We start from the raw sequence: 16,036 nt of genomic DNA, 5'->3' as shown, positions 1-16,036 counted from the left end.
CTCTTTGCAGAGAACTATGCAAAGAAATTGTGGGGCACACTGGTGAGCTGACCGGTGAACAGGCAATTGAGCATCACTATGATCTATTATAACAGGAAAACAAAAAAGATGTCAACTGTGCCCTACAAGAACATACAGAAGGTGGGCATAGTGGTGCACACCTTAAGCCCAGCACTTGGGAGGCTAAAGCAGGAGGATTGCTGAAAATTCAAGGCCAGCCTGGGCTACACAGTGAGTTTAAGACTGGCCTGAACTACATAGTGAGACCCTGCCTCTAAAAAAGGAAAAGCAAAGAAAATACATTCTATCAATATAAGTGACACTTGTGTATGAAACATGCAGTTGTCATGTGTGAAGACTGCCTTGGGTGTGACAATTGAAGCAAAGCTTTTATTTCTGTGGCAGACCTTTCTTTGTATTTACACTGTAGTTCAGATAGGTTTTATTTTTGACCTTATCTTTTAGGTTTTGTAAGCAAGTAAATAGCTGATGTAAAAATATTGATATCTATTTGAAGCACTCATTATATATTCGACATTGTATTTTATTAACATCTTATTTCCCTGCTAAGTACATGTTGTGCAATATAGTACAAAGCTCCTGACATAACAGGAAGAGAAGAGAGGTAACAAGACTGCCGCACAGGAAAGGAAAGCTAAGCATATGTGCTGTCAGGGTAAGCAAGACATGTTCATGGAACATGCAACTGTCATGTGTGAAGACTCGGTGTGACAGTTGAAGCAAAAGCATTTTAAAAACATATTTTTATGGTAGCGCTGTCTCGGTATTTTCATTGTAGTTCATATAGGGATTTATTTCTGATGTTATCTTTTACGTTTGTAAGCAAATGCACAGCTGATGCGAAAATATTGATGTATATTCTAAACACACAACACATATTAAGAATTTAATAATTTATTTTATTGATATTTTATACTCCTGTTAACTACATACTGTATAATATAATAGGAACCTCTCGACAAACAGCAAGACCACTGAGATGTCAAGTATGTCCCACAAAAAGGCCAGGAAAGCAAAAGACACGTGCTGTCAGTGTAAGCGATGTGTGTGTGTGGAGAGTGCTGTTCTCGTGTGTGTATGGAGTGTGATTTGTCACGTGTGCAGACTGCCTTAGGTGTGGTAACTGAAGTAAGACCTCTTTTTTGGTAGAGTGCTATCAATATTTTCATTGTAGTTCATATAGGAATTTATTTCTGATGTGCTTTTTCAGATTTTGTACACCAAAAACCAGTCGACACTGAAAATTTTGATGCTTTTTTATAAACACTTAATAAATATTTAAAATTCAATACTTTATTTGTGTGATTTTTCCTATTAAGTAGTTATGTTTAATATAATAAAACTCAAAAAACTAAAATTAATAACTCATCAATAGAAATAGTCTAAAGAATATTTACCACCTTGATGACAAAATTGGTCTTATGCTCCGAGGGCTACGTGCTTACTGTTGTGTCTCTTTACAGTAGCTCACCCTAAGCTGTAGGGTATATTTTTACTTTTATTTTTATTTTCCTCCATTTTTCCTACTTTCACGTGGCCCAAGCTCATTCTGCTGAGCCTGCTTTTTCCATGCCCTTGGTTTTTTCCTACCTAAATAAATGTGAAATTTTGCCATTGTTTATGCTTGTTTTAGTCAATTCTTCTTTGGGGACAGAAAAAAACTATAAATCACCTCTAGAAGAAAACTTCTAAACCCCAAAATCTGGTACAGGAGGGGCTGGGGATTTAACTCAGCGGCAAAGTGCCTGCCTGGCAAGCTCAAGGTCGTGAGTTCGGTTCCCGGTACCGGAGAAAAACCAAAAAAAAAAAAAAAAAAAAAAAAAAGTCTGGTGCGGTAGCATAACAAAAGGAAGAAATGGAGGAAAAACCCATAGGAGTACAGTTTACCCTACATGCCTGTGCTGCGGGGCCCCTTCATAGGTGAGACCATATCGTATATCTCACACACACACACACACACACCCATGCACAAATTTTGATGCTCTTTTGAATGGAGCCCAAGATCACATGCTTAAAGTAAATTGACCGCTGAGCCTCAGTCTGCAGATATAACACCTTTTTTCACAGTCTTGGAGGTAGTTTCTGATATATCTGTGAACTGAAAATGGTACTCTGATCTATAATAAGAAGCTGTGTGTGCCCCAAGAGAGGTCATGCACTATTCATCTCAGCATCCTCTGTAGACCAGAACATGTGCTATTGTGAATTTAGTAGGTGTTAAGTAACTGTGAGTTGAATTCAATTCATTCGTCAGTGCTAGTGTGTTCAAGGACAGAGAAAATTAATGGACTGAAGAAATGCTTGACTTTTCATATTTTAATTTAAAAAGTGATTCTCAGCCGGGCGGAATGGTACGTGCTTGCAAGCCCAGCACTCTTGGAAGCAGAGGCAGGAGTATCACAATTTTGAGTCCAGCCTGTGCAAGTTAGTAACTTAGCAAGACTATGTCTCAAAATAAAAGGCCGGGGATATATACAGCTTTGTGCGAAGGTCTTGGGTTCAGTCCCCAGTACCACAAAACTTACATACATACAGCATGATTCTCACAATTGTGTCACCCCTGAGAGTTGGTCATGAGCTCAAGCTGGCTTGGCAGAGCTGGGTACTTCACATCAGTTCTAAAACTTCACTATGTTTGGAGGTCTGGGTGCAGCTGTGCAGTCAAATCCTTCCTATTTGTATCAGTGATTATTTCTTCTCCAAATGCCATCTTCTAGGGGCTGGGGATTTAGCTCAGCGGCACAGCGCCTGCCCAGCAAGTGGAAGGCAGTGAGTTCGATTCTCAGTACCGGAAAACAAAAACAAAAACCCCACAAAACCAAAATGCTATCTTCTTCAGGGTCAAGGACATGTGGCGATATGAAAATAATTTCAGAATAAAATTAAACCTTAAATTAGAAGTGTTTAACCCAAAGCACGTAGGCCATGTGTAGCTCTGGACAAATAGAAATGCAGCCACGTGAGACTGCAAACTTTTAACATTGTTACACGCTGTTTAGCAGTATTTTTCATGACCCAATTGCCTGGCCCTTGAGCATGGGCTGCACAGACAACAGAACCCTGTGCCGTGGCAGAAGCTCCAAATTTATTCCACAAACGGGGTGGGGGTGGCATGACGTTTATGCGGCACTTTATTTCTATTACTATCATAGTGTAGTGTGTAATGAAACAATTATGCAACTCACCAAGATGGAGACCTACTGCATGCCCTGAGCTTGTTCTCCTGCAACTAAACCAAGTCACCTAAGGATGGCGTCGGACAGTGACCCTGGAACGGTGTGGCCTGGTCCCATATACTCTGCAATCTCATCTGGGCTGCTGGCACTGCAGAAAACCCTGTTTCACAAAGACAGGAGGCTGGAGACGGAAGCAGGCTTTTCAGTGCTTTGGTGGCAATCTTAGGAACCTCCACTCTGACTTTAATCCAGGCTGTGTGAAGGTTTGAAGTTGCCTGAAACATACTCAGCATCTTTTGCGAGTTTTCCATCAGTTGGCCTTTTCTGGCAAGGACAAGTTCAGTTTACCTGGTTTACTCCAGCACATGCCGTAGATCCATTCTTTCCCACTCTGGGGGTCCTGTGTGGTTGGAAAGCAGTGCTCCAACTCTTTCAAAGCTGAGAGAAAGAAGGCCCAGGCTCAGTCTCTTTCAAAACCTCTGCTAATCTGTGGTGGTGTATGCTTGTAGTCTCAATATTTCAGAGGCTGAGGCAGGAGGATCACTGCAAGTTCAAGACCAGCCTGGGCTACAAAGTGAGCTCAAGGTCAGCCTGAACTGCATAGTGAGACCCTGTCTCAAAAAAAAAACTGTTGGGATTACAGGTGTGCGCCATCACATCGAGCTCCATACCTACTTAGAATATCAATCCCTGATGTTTATCCTTAGGGAGGTATGTGGGTGCATTTGTTTAATCTTTTGTCTTGAGGTCTGGCCCTCGGCAGAGGTGTCTGTCTCCCCCACAGTTGCAAGGCGTCTCCTCTTCTGCATCGGCTCCCCTATCTGACTGCCTATAATATTTCTGTCAAACTCAGTTGCCTACAACATAGCCAGACCCTGTCTCAGAAAACAAAACAAAACAAAAAAAGCAAAGTATGAAAACCAAGACTAGATGCTAATATAGCTTTCACAATGTCCAGCATGTAACCAAAGATTCACATGCAAAGAAGCAAGAAAATGTAATTTGAAAACAAAGTAATTGGAAGAGGTATGTGTGTGTGCGCATGTGTATGATGTGTGTTTAGCTAAACAAAAGCAATACTAAAAGCAAGCAAACCCGGGTATGGTGACTCATGCCTGTAGTCCCAGCACTTGGGAGGCTGAGGCAGGAGGATCATTGTGAGTTTGAGACCAGCCTGGGCTGCAAAGTGAGCTCAAGTTCAGCCTGAACTGCATAGCAAGACCCCGTCTCAAAAAGGCCTAAATAAATAAATAAATAAATAAATAAATGGAAATGATAAACCTAATATTTAGGATCAATTGATCCTTTGAGCCAGTTATGGTAGGTCGTAAAGCTGGGAACCCCATCCCACAGGATTGAAGTCAGTATAAGAGCAGTGCTGCCTCTCTTTCCCCACCAAGAAGAAGACCTGTGAAGACAACGGGAGTCAGCAGCTGGTGTAAGCAGAAAGCAATCTACTCAGTAGCCACCTTGTTCTTGGGCCTGGAGCTTCCAAAGCTGTAAGAAAATAAATTTCTGTGCCTTAAGCTAACCAGCCCATAGCATTTTGTCATGGCAGCCTTAGGCTGGGGGTGATGGTGCACACCTGTAATCCTGGCACTCACAGGGATCTAAGAATTCAAGGCCAAGGGGCTGGAGATTTAGCTCAGCGGCACAGCGCCTACCTGGCAAGCGCAAGGTCATGAGTTTGATTCCCGGTACTGGAAAAAAACAAAAACCAAAAAAAAAGAATTCAAGGCCAGTCTGGACCACATAGTGAGTTCAAGGCCAGCCTGGACTACAAAGTGAGACTCTGTCTCAAAAAAGCCAAAACAAAACTAAATTAAATTTTAAAAACTACAGTTGTGTATATTTCTCCTCACAAATTTCTGGTGCGTACTAGCATGTTAAATACTCTGAGAAGTTCCACAGTGAGGGAAAAAAGGAGCTTGGAAAACACTGTTTTTGAACTTAGTTAGATACACTTATTTTTTATTACCATCTTTTGAAACAGGGCTGGGGAAACTTTAGCCAGGACTTCTCAGGTCTTTTTTGACTCTGAAACTAGGATTCTTCCTGAGTGAATAAGCCAGACCAGAGCACAGGAGAGACTCAGCTCTAAATCAGGAGTGCAGAGGCAGCAGGTAACAGAGTGATAAGTAAAAACCGTGGTATCGTTGCTTTGTTTGGAGGTTGCCTTTGTGCTCTTTTGGGACAGCTGCAGAACTGTTACCAATAGAAATTCCTCTGAGAGCTGCCCAAAGTGGTGCGTGCCCGGGTTGTGTCTGGGTGGGATGTAGACACTGCTCCTCGGCTGGAACATGCAGCTACCAGGATCATAAACTCAGCACCCGTAATAAATTCAAGAGACAGAGTTTAAAATAAAGGAAGACTTAGGTGTAATGGTGCAGGCCTGTATTCCTGGCACTCAGGAGGCTAAAGCAGGACGATCATTGCGAGTTTGAGGCCAGCCTGGGCTATAAAGTGAGCTCAAGGCCAGCCTGAACTGCATAGCAAGACCTGTCTCAAAAAGACAAAAAGTAAAATAAAAGCTGGGCATGGTTGCACATGCCTATAATCCCAGCACTCAGGAGGCTAAAGCAGGACGATCATTGTGAGTTCAAGGCCAGCCTGGGCTACAAAGTGAGTTGAAGACCAGCCTGAACTGCATAGTGAGACCCTGTTTCAAAAAGATAAATAAATAAATATAATATAACATAATAATGTAATATAATATAATGAAGTTTATTCAGAAAAGGGTGGAAAAAGAGAAGATCGCTACTCTGGAAGAGTAGGGATCTTCCGAAAGCAAAACCTCCCCTGCTTAGCCCTGGTTTCTTTTACTTAGGACTAGTGAGTCTCCCATCCACCACGTTGTGGGCCCCTGGAAGTGGTCACCATCTGATCTGCTCTCTTTGATCCTAACTTGGGCTCTGATCTATAGTTCTTTTGGCCATTTGATTTCCTCCTGTCCCTTTGATAGATAAATATAGGGGAGCATTATGGAAAGGTAGCTTAGAGTTAATGATGAAGTCAAGCCTGGCATGGTGGCACTCGACTATAATCTCAGTGCTTGGAAAGCTGAGGCAGGAGGATTGCCATGAGTTCAAGGCCAGCCTGGACTGCAAAGCGAGACTCTGTCTCTAAAAAAAAACACACACACAAAAAAAAATGATGAAGTCAAGGTGATGTGTGTATCTGATGTAATAATATAGTGATGCTAAAGTGAGAATACACACACATGTATACATGTATAGGTGTGTATCTATGTGTGTTTTACATATTAAATAAGAGTGCTAAGGTGGCTGCCCCTCATCTCCTTTGTATTTTATCAGAGGTGGGCTGGTTTCCTTGGTCTTTCTGGCTTCCTCTGTACTTTGTTAACTCTTTCTGATAAATCCTTATGGTAATTGCATTACCTGGCACCTCTCTGAGTCTAGCTTCTCTCTCCTTTGTCTTTTAATTGCTCTAACTGCAGAGGCAAAAGCTGCTTTAGTAAGATTCCCTATTAATTTTTAATAAAGCCTACAATATTTCTGTCTAACTCAGTTGCCTACAGCATAGTGAGACCCTGTCTCAGAAAACAAGACAAAACAAAAAAGCAAAGGATGATAACAAAGACTGGACACTAATATAGCTTTCATCATGTCCAGCATGTCACCATTTTCCCTGTCTAGAAGGTATCTTCTCCTACACCTGCAGGTCCAGCTACTCAGGAAGCTGAGGCAGGAGGATTGCTCGAGCTCAGGAGTGATACCCTTGTTTCGATCTCCATTTGTTAATTCCCCAAATATTGCATGCATACAGTGTAACAGGCACTGTTCTAGAAGACTAGCATTAGGGCCAGGATGTAACTCAGTGGCACAGTGCTTGCCTAGCATGCTCAAGGTCCAGAGTTTTATCACCAGCACCGATGCATAAATAAAGAAACACTCTTATGGGGCTGGGGATTTAGCTCAGCGGCACAATGCCTCCCTGGCAAGCGCAAGGTCGTGAGTTCGATTCCAAGTACTGGAAAAAAACAAACAAAAAAGAAACACTCTTATGACAGGTGGCACCTGCATGTGCCGGGATAGAACACTGGTGGCAACTTTTTAATTTGTAGGCACAGCCTTTTGCTTAAGCAACAGTGCAATTCCAACTGCCACCAGCAGATGGAAATCGTGGTCATTTTTAAACACATTTTGGATTTAGGAACAATTTGAAATACAGTCTTGCTGGGCATGGTGGCACACGCCTGTAATCCCAGCACTCGGGAAGCTGAGGCAGGAGGATCACTTCGAGTTTGAGGCCAGCCTGAGATACATGGTGAGATCCTGTCTCAAGAAACCAAAAAATAAATAAAATTAAAAAGAAGTATAGGCCCGGTGTGGTGGCACACTCCTGTAATCCCAGCGCTCAGAAGGCTGAGGAAGGAGGATCGTTGCGAGTTCAAGACCAGCCTGGGCTACAAAGTGAGTTCAAGGCCAGCCTGAACTGCATAGCGAGACCCTGTCTCAAAAAGACAAAAATAAATAAATAAATAAATAAAAAATAAAAAGAAGTATAGCTTCTTCTTAGTGTTGACATTGTGACCTAGGGACAGTTATTTCTCCTCTCTACGGTGAAGCTTCCCTATCTGAATAATGATGATAAAAAGGATCTTCCTGAAAGGTTGCCTTGAGAATTAAACAACAGCAGGCATTTAAAGTGTTGGACCTGAAGGAAGAGCTCATAAATGTTAACAGCTCTTACTTAGTGTGGTTAATATTGTTCTTGTGCCATTTCACAAAATGTCAATTTTACGAAAGAGAATTAAAGCCAGATAGCAGCCTGGTTTCACACAGCAGTAAAAATATTAACAACAAAGGAAAAGAAACTCTAACCAACTAAAGGGAAAGGAAAGGCTTGATGCAAACTTTACATGATCATTTGAAAGAAAAGCAAGAAATCTGATGATTTTTAAGTTACCATTTTCCCCACAGGTTCTTTTTAGAATATTTTAGTTGTCCGACGATTCCCTAGTTAAATTAACTAACTCAACGTAATTGTGAATTCTTTGCAGTTATCTTATTTATCAGAGGAGTAGCTGACTTGCAAATAGAGTTCCTAGCTCCTTAGCTAAGGGAATAATAACAGGGCCACAAAAAGTTACAGATTGATTTAAATTTATCTTTCCTTGGACAGAGCAGAGAGCAGTTTGAAGAGCTCTCTGAAATTGCCTCAGTTTGTTAAAATGAATGAAAATTCAAAATCTGGAAGCCTTGCAGTCAGATGATCTCACTTCTTGAGAAGATTTAGGGGAGAAAGTTAGGAGACAGAGTCGGGATTGAGGGTGAGGAGGAAGACTAGGAACCCTTCCTATGCTTTGGAGAATTGCTTGAACAGCAAAGGTTTTTAAAACAGGGTCAAAAATTTTCTAGAGCTACTCTAGACACACAAATGTGTTTATTGAATGAATTCATCCATGTGGGAATGATTATGATGCTTCAGGGTATAAATGATTTCAGTACAATCTCAAGAATTTAGTTGAAAAGCCAAATTGATCCCATCTGCAATCCAGAACTTCCCACACACTTGCTCCTAGTAACAAACAGAGATGCCTCACGAGAAAGCTTCTCCCTTCGGAGAGATCTGTGCAGCCTGAACTGATAACAACTGAGCAACAATAATTTCATTTGCCTGGAAATTCATGCGATAAAATTGAACAACAGGAAAACAGATAAAAACAGTGCTAATGACATATGCCAACGGCTCAGAATCGTAAGAGGGCAGTTATTGCTTTTACTTTTCATGCGACTAGACTTCTTAATTATGGATTTTGCAAAGATCTCGTAAACCGTTCTTGCCCTCTTCACTTAACTTATTGTACAGGGCACCAGCTTGCCGGCTGCAGCACACCCCAAGTTCTCCATTTGAGTATAAGGGCTAGGATAGGTTTCTTGCTGGGGTTCTGGGTCACTGTGCACTCCTTCTGGAGATTCTTTCCAGGTTCTTGTTGTCCGGAACAAAGACTTGGGTAATGACACATGCAAAACACAGCAACATTTTAGATTTATGAAAGGTAGGAAAAGAAGTAAACTCTGCAGGATAAGAACGAACCATGAAAGGTTTACAGTGGCCACAAAGTTAAGGGGGGGCCGTCTTTTGTATCCCTCTTGCCTCATGCTGACACCACCCCCAGCTCATCCTAGAAAAAAGTTGCTTGATTTCATACCAGAAGGACTGAACATAGCAGTTTCTGATGGGACCCAAGTGCCAAGCTTGGCGACCATTTTTCTGCACATGGGTTCTGTACCTCTGTGATTGACAGTTACACCCACTTGTCCAGCCTGCTGACTATGCCCTAATCTCCTGCCTCAGGATGACTCTGCATCTTGTTTGTGCACAGAAACTGCCATCTGTCCAGCATAAGACACAGACTGATGACTTGTTCATGCTAATTAAAAGTTACCAGGCCAGGGATATAGCTCAACGACACAAGCACTTGCCTGGCAAGTGCAAGGTCTTGAGTTCGATTCCCAGTAGAAACCACCCCCGTCAAAAAATTACCACTTGTGAATTTGTCAAACTAAATAAAGAACACATAGACACATGGACATTTCTAACCATTATCAGAGACACCAGCCACATGAGCTTCTCAGGCACACCAGACCAGCAAGTGATACAACCATATCAATCCAAGACATATAAAAGGAAAAATATCCAAACCAGGTGTGGAGAGGCATGCCTACAATCCAAGCTAAGTGAGGCTCTGAGGCAGAAATATCTCAAATCCAAGGTCAGCGTGGACTACACAGTGAGTTCAGGCTGGCCCCTTCCTCATAGTGAGAGCCTGTCTCATTCCCACCTCCTCCCACTGCCCCTTCCCCCAAGGAAAGATGCCTAAGACTTTAAGCAAGCCACAGCATTTTCTTTTTCTTTTCTTTTTTTGCCTTTTTGAGACAGGGTCTTGCTATGCAGTTCAGGTTGGCCTTGAGCTCACTTTGTAGCCCAGGCTGGCCTCGAACACACAACAATACTCCTGCCTTAGCCTTCTGTGTGCTGGGATTACAGGCGTGTGCCACCGCGCCCGGACATAGGATTGTCACTCTCATGGGCTGAGGTAGGACAGAAGAAATAAAGCAAGCAGAAAGGTGACAAGGAAAATCATAATATTAAAAACAAAAACTATAACTTCAGGATACAAACACAGTTTATTTATTTTTTCTCCTTTCTCAGAATACAACAATCCTGAGCAATTCCCCTTTCACCTGCCATTGGGTTCAACCATTTCTTTTTTACTTGCAAATGGCTCTTTTTCACCTGTGAATAGGCTAGCTTTTACCTATAAATTAGGCTTTCCCCCTATGAATAGGTCATTGTTTTGGTATGGATGGGCCTTTCTGCCCCACTCACCAAACTAAGACCAAGATCAAATTCCACAGATTTCCACCATCAAAATATATAAATATTTCAGTTCCAGAGTAGAGTGTTTCATTTCTCTGAGCACCCACACTCACTCTTTAGTGTACCCTGAGAGTAATAGGCAAAATAAAGTAAAAAGAGCCTTCACTGCCCGGGCACAGGAAGGCTGCTGAGAGAGAGAAAAAGAGAAAAAAACATATGCAAGGGCCTTCTGGGGGTGCTGGGAAAAAGAATATATTGGGCTAGTTTGGGGGTGGGGTTTATGGGGCAGTCTAAGGGATGTAATGGATGCTGACTGGTTGCCACGCAAGCAAGGAAACAGGAAGTTGTAATGGGGGGTGGAAGTTGCCTCTGAGAGAGACACATGAGAGAGATGTCTGGGCCACGCCATGTTGGATCACTGCCATGATGACTTGGCAGAAATTTACATGGGTGGAAACCCATCAATAATCTCTTCCTAGGCCTCTTAATGACATGTCCTGAAAACTCTTTCCCTGCAGTGGGAGTCAGTGAGCCTGCAAACTTGTTCTACAGAAGGTTATCTTAAGTTCCTCATCTCAGCTTCCAGAACTGCTCAAACCCATGATGACAATGTAACAGAAAATGCCGTCCTCCTCAGCCAGTATACTTTAGTTTCTTAGTTGCCCAGGTAATAGTTCCTGTTGCAGTTCCAGTTGCTTCTGGCTCCTAGAAATGGCTGGTCACTGTGATGCATAGCTGGTCGTCACTGTGATACACATTGTAGGAACCAATCCCCAACTGACAAACCATTCTGCCTCTGTGCTGCCTTTTTGTTTATCCTATGTAAGTCCTAGGCCACCAGAGATCAGGGCCTGATATTTTGGGAATGATCCTGATCAGTGGGATCAGTGCCTGCTGATGTAAATAAATCTGCCTCCAAATCCTGGGTTTCATTTTGGTGTTTCTGTTTGTTATTGCAATAGGACACATTTTGAGATCTCCAGGCAATACACTTTTGATGCTGTTCCCTCTCTGTGGCCTTCAGCCACCCTTTGTCTCCTTCAAAGTTGTCCAGACACTTTCACATGGCTGTTCTGTATGGGTTTACCCTTTTCTGCACACCTGCAGTTAATTCTGCCTTTGTATCAGTTCTTTGCTTTGACCCCCTTATATTACCTCCTTAAATCCTGTTTTTAACACTTTCGTAGTCTTTCTGTAACTTACGTGCTATTTTGTGAATGCAGTGTGTGGTTTGAGAGTTGTTGATATTAATACAGTAATTAAAATTGGAATGGCATAAGGAACTTGCAATCGCTATGGTGACAACTACCAAGTGAAATTAGAGGTACTCAGTGAGGTAAAGCTGATGAAACCCGATAGCCTGTGGATCTACTGATATTCAATACATTCTGCCATTATGGAAAGACACAAGTATGCTGGTCTATATCAAAGGGCATACGCTCACTCATGACGCTTATTTCTTACTCTCACCTCAAAGATGCCTTCTTGGAACTGCTCCTGTTATCAGGTTCTAGCAGAGATAAGCAAATATAAAGGTTAATCCTGAGTAGAATTTAATCAGAAAGAAAAGAAGCATGAAAAACAATTACATTCACTAATAAGAACTAATAGTTACATTCACAGATAAAATATCCCTACTTTTTGTAATTTACAAATATGGTAAAGTACAGAACATATTCCCTCCCCCAAAGTTCAGTAAAACAAAACAGAAGAAAAGCATTTGTACCCGGTTGTTCAGCATCTACAACATAATACTTTGCTGAAATTTCTTTAACATTTTTCTCTAAATTTTATGTTAATCTTATTGCAGTGAGGTGGGAGATTAGGGTGTAGCCAGCCAGCTGAGCAAGTGGGCAAGGGCTGTCAATCACAGAGATCCAGGACAGGTGTGCCCAAACTCTGTCCCTGGGACCAATCAGAAAATGGTATCTTCATTTATTCTGGCATGAGATCAAGCAGGCTTTTTTTATAGGAAAGCCTAGATCTGACGTCAGCCTTAGAAACAGGGGGGAGCGGAGACTATAGCTATTAACCCCATGGGTGCTTTTCCTTTCTTACTCTACAGAGTGTACTTCTTTTCCTACCTTTAATAATGTAAAACTTGCTACTTTTGTGTGTTTATTTTTCAATTCATACCTATACCAGGTGTGGTGGCACAGGCCTGTAATCCTAGCACTCAGGAGGCTGAGGCAGGAGAAACACTGGGAGTTCAAGGCCAGCCCGAACTGCATAGTGAGACTTTCTTTCTTTTCTCTTTTTGTCTTTTTGAGACAGGGTTGCACTATGCAGTTCAGGCTGGCCTTGAGCTCACTTTGTAGCCAGGCTAGTCTTGAACTCACTATGACCCTCCTGCCTCAGTTTCCACAGTGCTGAGATTATAGGAGTGCACCACCACACCCAGTAAGACTCTGTTTCAAAACAACAACAACAAAACCCCTACAAAAACAAACAAAAAAGCCTAATTCTCTGTTCAGGACAATAAGAACCTGGGAAGAATCTCTAGAAGTCCACAGTACCCCAGAACCCTGCTAAGATTAGCAGACTCCTTTGTAAATTCCCTCTCCTAGAATGTGTAAGGGTCTGTAGGGAACCTTGCTGGTCTCTCATTGTACCCTGGAGAGAAATGGCGATGGTATGAGTAAAATAAAGACAAGAGACAAGAGCTGGATCAGATGGAGTTACCTCTTACCTGATGGTAAGAGGACTGACTTCAACAGTAAGGGCGTTTATTTATACTCTTGCAAAGTCAGTATCAGGAGAGAGAATGTTGCCTAGCGACTAAGGACTGTAATTGTCCAGGCAGGATGTCTTTATCAATACTGAGGTAGCTTGACTGCCTGAGGCACTCTGGCTCTGTCCTGCCCTCACACATATGACCAATATTCAGCTCCAGCGGCTCCCAACAAGGGTCCAATAGAACAAATTCTCCTATAATTAGTTCATTATATACCCACAGTTGACTTTAAGAAAGGGAGACTGTATTCCATCACAAACAAGTGATAAATGTTTGAGTTAATGGATGACCTAAGTATTCTGAGTTGACTAACATACAATATATAAATGTACAAAAACATCCCACTGTATCCTGTAAGGTTGTACAATTGTTATCTGTCTTTTTTTTTGTCTTTTTGAGACAGGGTCTCACTATGCTGTTCAGGCTGGCCTTGAGCTCGTAGCCCAGGCGGGCCTCAAACTCACAATGATCCTCCTGCCTCAACCTCCTGAGTGCTGGGATTACAGGCATGTACCACCATGCCCAGCTCTGTCCATAATTTTAAACAGTAATTTACCAAAAAAAAAAAAAAAAAGAAAAAGGAAAAGAAGGGAGGAGGAAGGCAAGAAGGAAGAAGGAAGTGAGAAAGAAAAAAGAAAGAAAACAGAGTGAAAGAAAGGACAGAAAGAAGGAAAGGAAAAAAGAAAAAGGAAAGAAAGAAATAGATGAAGGGAGGAAGAAAGAAAAATGGAAGGGAGGAAGGAAGGAAGGATGAAGGGAGCAGAGAATAAATGAAAGAGAGAATGAAGGAAGGGAGAAAGGCAGGCAGGGTGGAATAAAGGGAGGCACTATAGTATTTGCTGATTCTGGCCTAGCCAGTGAAGCCCTTAAAATGGATTGGTCTTTCTCTGGCAGAAGAGATTTGAAACATGAGAGAGACTTTATGCAAAAGACATTCTATCTTTGCTTACTTTGGAAACAGAGGAGGTCACAAGCCAAGGAATGTGGGTTGGCTCTAACCGTGGATCCCAGGCCCTGCCTGATCATGGGTCCTGTCTGGCCACTGGCAGAGACCTCAGATCCATGGCTACCAGGAACTGTATTATCAGCATCCTGAATAAGCTGGAAACCAAATCCTTTCCAGGAGCTTTCAGAAATGAAAATTCCTGATTATATGATAAAATTCTGATCATTGTCTTAGTTGCTCTGATTTATAAAATCATAATCTTCATGGACTCTTTAGCATTCATGGGCACAGACTTGTATTTCTCTGGTAGTATATTTTATTGACCTTACTGTGGTATAACTAGCAGATAATAAAAAACATTTGTTGTAGGAGTACCATTCATTTTTCCAAAGCAACTGTATCATTGTACATTCCTATCAATTGTGTGAGGGTTCTAGTTACTCTATCTCTTTACCAATACTTAGTATTGTTGACTTTTTTTTTTTCTTTTTGAGACAGACTCTCGCTATGCAGTTCAGGCTAGCCTTGAACTCACTTATGTAGCCCAGACTGGTCTTGAACTCACAATGATCCTCTTGCCTCAACCTCCTGAGTGCTACGATGACAGGCAAGTGCCACCATGTCCGGCTTGCTGGCCTCTTTTTTCTTTTTCTTTCTTTTTTTTTTGAGACCAGATCTCCCTATGCAGTTCTGGCTGGCCTTGAGCTCACTTTGTAGCCCAGACTGGCCTTGAACTCACAACAATCCTCCTACCTCAGCCTCCCGAGTGCTGGGATTACAGGCGTGCACCACCATGCCCGGCTTTACTGGCCTTTTTAATTGTAGTCATTCTAATGGATGTGGTGGTACCTCAGTATGACTTTAGTTAGTATTTCTATGATGATTCATGGCATTTAACTCTTTGGGCTCATCTTTATATTTTTTGTGGGAGATATGTCTTGCCCATTTTTGTCATTGAATTATAAGGGGTTTTTGTATATTCCACATATTACCCTTTGTCAGATATATGTACTGAGAAAATGTTTGTGCTTTCTGTTCATTTTCTTAATAGTGTCACACAAAGGGGTGTAGTTTTTATTTTGATCAGGTTCAATTTATAAATTTTTTTCTTTTATGGCTTGTATTTTATATATACCATATATACTGTCCAAGAAAAATTTTACCTACTCCCACTCCATGAAGATTTCCTACCATACCACTACTTAAAAGCTCTATGACTTTAAAAAAGTTTTATGTTTAGTTTTTCATCCATTTACAGTTAACTTTGGTAAGGCATGGGTCCAAGCCAAACATATTTTTTCCACATGAACAGCCAGAGTCCAGCACCATTTGTTGAAGAGACTATTCTTTTCTAGTAAATTACCTTCATATCTTGTAAAAAAAGAGACTATTTTTTTTTACTTTCCATTGTGTTCCATGTTCTGTAAGCTGATTCTTATGCCAATTTCACACATTTTAACTCTAGTGGTTTTATAGTAAGTCTCAAATTTAGTTACAATAAATTATACAACTTGCTTCTTTTTCAAAATTGCTTTGGCTATCTTCGCTCCTTTGGATTTTTTTTTTCTGGTACTGGGAATCGAACTCGTGACCTTGTGCTTGCCAGGCAGGTGCTGTGCCTTGTGCTTGCCAGGCAGGTGCTGAGCTAAATCCCCAGCACTCCTTTGGATTTCCATATGCATTTTAGAATGGTTTCTTTCTACAGAAAGCACTCCTTATATTATTACTGGAATTTCATTAATATCTCTACTTAAATTAGAGAATTGACATCTACATCTTCACCATGTTGAATCTCCCATCCATGGATATTGG

This window comes from Chinchilla lanigera, unplaced genomic scaffold, assembly GCF_000276665.1.
Source record: "Chinchilla lanigera isolate Chin_1 unplaced genomic scaffold, ChiLan1.0 scaffold00082, whole genome shotgun sequence".
In the NCBI taxonomy this organism is placed as follows: domain Eukaryota; kingdom Metazoa; phylum Chordata; class Mammalia; order Rodentia; family Chinchillidae; genus Chinchilla; species Chinchilla lanigera.
The sequence above is the reverse complement of the archived record's forward strand: the minus strand, read 5'-3'. Positions refer to the sequence as shown.